Here is a 5,525-nt window from a genome sequence, read left to right on the forward strand (position 1 = left end):
TGCAGAAGAGACTGTGATTTCTTTCTCTACACTACAAATGGTTATAAGCCAACATTCTCTCCTAAGAAAATGTGTTCAATGTTCCTCCAAAGGACATGGCTCTCAACCTCTCATGACAACCTAATAAACTCAAGGTCATGGGAAACAGTGTATCTAAGAACATGTGGCTAAAAAAAGAACAAGGGGTATTAAATTAACTTGGATTTGGAAGGATTTTACCAAGAGAACACTGGAGTAATTCTTTTTAAATTTAATTTTATTTTTGGCTGCGTTGGGTCTTCGTTGCTGTGCACGGGGTTTCTCTAGCTGTGGTGAGCAGGGGCTACTCTTCGTTGCGGTGTGCAGGCTTCTCATTGTGGTGGCTTCTCTTGTTGCAGAGCACGGGCTCTAGACGCACGGGCTTCAGTAGTTGTGGCACTTGGGCTCAGTAGTTGTGGCTTGCGAGCTCTAGAGCGCAGGCTCAGTAGTTGTGGCACACGGGCTTAGTTGCTCCGCGGCATGTGGGATCTTCCCAGACTAAGGATCAAAGCCATGTCGCCTGCATTGGCAGGCAGATTCTTAACCACTGCGCCATCAGGGAAGTCCTGACATAATTTTTTTAAAATATTTATTTATTTATTTGGCTGTGTTGGGTCTTAGTTGTGGGGCAAGGGCTCTTCATTGGAGTGTGCAGGCTTCTTTAGTTGTGGCATGCAGGCTTCTATTTGTGGTGCACGGGCTTCAGACCACGCAGGCTCAGTAGTTGCAGCACACGGGCTTAGTTGCCCCGCAGCATGTGGGATCTTAGTTCCCCAACCAGGGATCGAACCCGCATCCCCTGTGTCGGAAGGCAGATTCTTAACCACTGGACCACCAGGGAAGTCCCTGGAGTAATTTTTTTTTTTTTTTTTTTTTGCAGTATGCGGGCCTCTCACTGTTGTGGCCTCTCCCGTTGCGGCGCACAGGTTCCAGACGCGCAGGCTCAGTGGCCATGGCTCACCGGCCCAGCCGCTCCGTGGCATGTGGGATCTTCCTGGACCGGGGCACGAACCCATGTCCCCTGCATCGGCAGGCGGACTCTCAACCACTGTGCCACCAGGGAAGCCCCCTGGAGTAATTTTATTTGAACTTATTATAGGACCTGCCAGCATCCTAGGTGACACAAGTCTTATAATTCATGCAGGTAAGTCTATGATTTGTGAGTCCTGCCAGTGAGATTCACTTATGAGCAGCAGCTGAGTTAAGTGAATCATGGTCCTCCAACCTCAAAACGTTCTTCCAGAGAAACAGGTGAAAGGAATTGTCAAAAGCCAGCGTTTTCACTCTATCCCGCTTCCTTATTAACCCTCAACCTTTGGTTTTTAACAAATCAAAACACGTATGAATTCTATGAAGGGTGGAAAAGAAAGAGGAAAGATTGTCCTCTAGACACATGCCGATACAATAGTCACAGAGCAGATGTGGCTACTCACATATAGATTAGTTCAGATTAAACAAAATTAAAAATGCAGCCTGTCAATCACACGAGCCACATTTCCAGAGCTCCACAGCCACCTATGGCTAGTGGCTAGAGATATGCTTAGTAGAGACCTAGGACGCTTCCATCATTGCAGGATGTTCTATTAGACAGCCTCACGCAGCACACCTGCGCCCCCCTTCCCAGCCCCTGACCCTGCAGAACAGCCTTCTCCTGAACGAGCACCAGTCCTACTGTCCCTGCCTCTATCTGATGCCCAGCCTCCCCTGCCTCCTTCAGCCCCTTTTCAAAAAGTCCCTTGGCTCGTCCTTCATCCCGTATTTTAATCTAATGGGTGAATAGATCAATATCCTTTACCCCTCTCCTTCAGAAAGCAGAGTCCTTTTTAGAGACCTAGGTGTTGTGCTACATCCTGACCTGGCTTGGGAGTCAGGAGAACTGGGCTTGACACACCTCAAAAACGAGATGTTAACTTTTTTTTTTTTAATAGGATTTACTCTTTTTTTTTTTTTCCTTAATTAATTAATTTATTTTTTGCTGTGTTGGGTCTTCATTTCTGTGCGAGGGCTTTCTCTAGTTGTGGCACGCGGGGGCCACTCTTCATCGCGGTGCGTGGGACTCTCACTATCACGGCCTCTCTTGTTGCAGAGCACAGGCTCCAGACGCGCAGGCTCAGTAGTTGTGGCTCACGGGCCTAGTCGCTCCGCAGCATGTGGGATCTTCCCAGACCAGGTCTCGAACCCGTGTACCCTGCATTAGCAGACAGATTCTCAAACACTGCGCCACCAGGGAAGCCAAAAACGAGATGTTAACTTGATTGTTGATTTTCAACTTAGACAACGGGGTATCAGAATCGTGGGGTGAAGGGGGTTCAGGATTTCCTCCAACTATGTGGTCCAGACTATTCTTGATCACCTTTATTAAAATGCGTCTGTCCTATGGCACCTCTGCCTTCTAGATGACAGAAAGCACACCCGACAGGTACCGGCACTGCCCCCCCCAACTGAGAGTCCAAGTGTGGCCTCCTCGTCCCACCCCAGGTGGAGTCACTGCTGTAGAAGATTCTCCTGCTGATGGAACTGTGTCTCGTCCCCTTAGAGTGCTGGGTGGAAAAAAGACTGTGAATCACCCACTGGTCCAGATGATAGCTAAGATCCATGGCAGTGCTTACGTTCTGTGAGACTATGATTTCTACAAAACGCTGGTATGAACAGTTCAGTCGCCTCCCTATGATTTTTTTTTTTAATATTCCAACCCCTTTATTTTTAGAGTAACCGCACCACTCCCAGAAAATTAAGTTTTCAGCAGTTTCTGGGTACCATGATTTTGGGGGGAGAAAAACAAAGCTCCCAGGGTGATACCTATTATCCCCGTATTCAACTTCCCCTTCTCCTTCTCTCCCCCCTCCTCTTCCTTGTTCTCCTTTGTTCTATCCTCTTGGACAGACACTTCCCTATGATTTATACTGCCAAGCAAAGGAAAAGATAATTAGCCTTAAAAACGGGGAAAGGGTGGGGGGACTGGGGTGGGTCCTGTCATGAGTCACAGAAATGTTTTGCATAATAGAGTCATCTGGAACTGCCCTGGGTTGCCTGGGGAAGGAGATGGTGGTCACTTTCCCAGCCTCTGTGGAACAATGTCTTCAGACTCACATGATAACCAATAACCCAAAGCTCCTCTCATCCCAGGAGCTCCGCTCGGACAGGTCTCTGCAGAGGAGGCTGTGCATTTACCTAACTCCCTTCACAGCACTGCTGAAACCTTCTCTCCTGGTCTCCAGTACTGTGGGGTAAGTCAACATAAGCATTTATCAAGCGTCCACTGAGCCTAGAATGGGGGCCAGATGAGGAACCGGGGAAGAGAGGGCAAAATCCAAAGAAGCTTCAGGCCCCAGTATCAGGAGGCTCTCCGTCCAGCCTCCTCCCCCGATACAACTCTTCAGGGGAGAAAGAAAGCAAGGGGACGAACAGAAAGCGAGGTCCCGTGCTCATTTATTCACCCGCAAAGATTTCTCAGGCACAGGGCTAATGAGCACACCCGGAGGCTGACAGTTTACCGAGAGGAGTGAGGGCCAGGGCTGTTGTCCCCTGCTCCCCTCTAAGCCATTTCCGGTTCACCCGGGCCTGACAGTCCATTCTGGTCCAGCGGCCCAGGCAATGACCCTGGAAACTCAGCATCCAGGCTCCCATTCCCATAAAAAGATAAACACACCAGTTTCATGCTTCTTCCTGAATTATATTTTACAACATTTCTAACACAACAGGGATTTTCTATTACCATAGTAACCCTTGTGTGTGAACAGCAGACTTCAGAGAGAAGCGGGTAAAAATGTAGAAGAAAGCCAAGCTTCAGAACGGTGCAAGGAGAGAGGGGCAGGCGGGCTGGGCTGGCTGGCCACAGGCCTGACCCCGCCAGGAGGGCCTGATCTGGGCCCTGAGGCTGCGGTGATCTGTGATTTCTCTTGCAGCTGTATTTGCTTGTAAGTTACAGCACCTGGAGGCCCAAGAACAGTGACATTGCCCTGGTTTTCACTTGGCTGATGTGAGGACTTTCTACCTCTTCCCTTCCTTTGTTCTTTCTGTTTCAGGAGATCTAGGGGAAGATACGTTTGTTTTCAGATGATGTCATTCTATGGCATAGTTTGAAAGAGACAGGATGCAAACAAAGGTGAATACGATATAGGGATGAAATCAAAGAGTCGGAAAGGAAAGCTGCAATGTCCCAAGACTGAGAGCATCCTGTCCCCTTACCAGTGTGAACAGTCCTTTGGTCACTGTCTTTTCCAGGTTACAAGGCCATGCGTACAAAAAGCCTCCATTCAGGCTTCAAAAACAGCAAGAGCGACAAACAAACCAGCAGAAACCCCAGTTGCCGAGTCAGGCATGCTCTTCCCCGTGAAACGTTCTGCGTCCACAGGAAAGGAAACAGCCTGCAGACTGAGTTAGGGAAAATGGATAAAGACAATAGCATAGCTGCATCACGCAGGTAAAGTGCTGTCCACAGGGCCTGGATCTTGGGTTTGCTACTTTAAAATGCAGTGGAGAGACTTCCCCAGTGGTCCAGTGGTTAAGACTCTGCACTCCCAATCCAGGGAGCACCGGTTTGATCCCTGGTCAGAAAACTAAGAACCCGCATGCTGCACAGCGTGGCCAATAAATAAATAAAATGCAGTGGAAGTTTTGTTCCTGTCCCTTTGATGCAAGCATACCTGCATCAAAGAGTCAGTTGGCTTGCTTCCTCCAGGTCACAGTTTATAAAATAAGTTCTGATTCCTGAGACTGGAATCACTGAACTTTTGGAGAACGTTGCCTTAAAGTAATTGTGTTTAACTCTGTGTGTATGTGTGTGTCTTGCTCACATACACATAAACTTTTCCAAGCACTTAAATCTCTAAGTGATACAGATGGTGACACTTGCATGTGTTTTAAACTCCTACACGCATTCTTCTAGACATCAGGGCAGGTAAAACACAAAGGACTTAATTTTCAGCAATAACAAACCACAGAGCACAGGGGATGCACCATGTCTCACCTCCTCCAGGCCTTTGCACATGCTGCTTCTTCTTCCTGGAGCCCCTTTCTGCACTCTTTTCTTCTGCTGACTCCTGTGCATCTATCAGTGTATCTCTGAGCCTCCTTTCCTACTAGAAGCTTCTCTGATGCGACCAGGCTTGGTTAGGAGCTTCACCTAAAAGAAGGTTTCTTAGGAGATGTGACATTTCCTGCTTGCAACTTGACTGAGCCGCCACTGGGGCATGGAGGTAACTCTGCTAGAATTTGGCAGACAGTTCAGAGCAGGAAAGTATCAGCTGCAAAAGCAATGTAACAAGAGTTGTCCCTTATCAAACAATTACAGGGGCGGGGCAATACCGAGGGCTAGGCGATTTAGTATCTCATTTAAATTCCCTCAGAGGCAGGTACTCATGTGCCCAGCTTACAGATAAGAAAACTGAGGCTCAAAGAGGGTAAAAAAAACTTCCCTAAACGGGGATGTAATGTACAGCGCGGTGACTATAGTTAATACTGTTAAATTGTATATTTGACAGTTGCTAAGAGAGTAGGTCTTAAAA

This window comes from Monodon monoceros, unplaced genomic scaffold (genome assembly GCF_005190385.1).
Source record: "Monodon monoceros isolate NGI ecotype Baffin Bay Population unplaced genomic scaffold, NGI_Narwhal_1 Super_Scaffold_14, whole genome shotgun sequence".
Taxonomy (NCBI): domain Eukaryota; kingdom Metazoa; phylum Chordata; class Mammalia; order Artiodactyla; family Monodontidae; genus Monodon; species Monodon monoceros.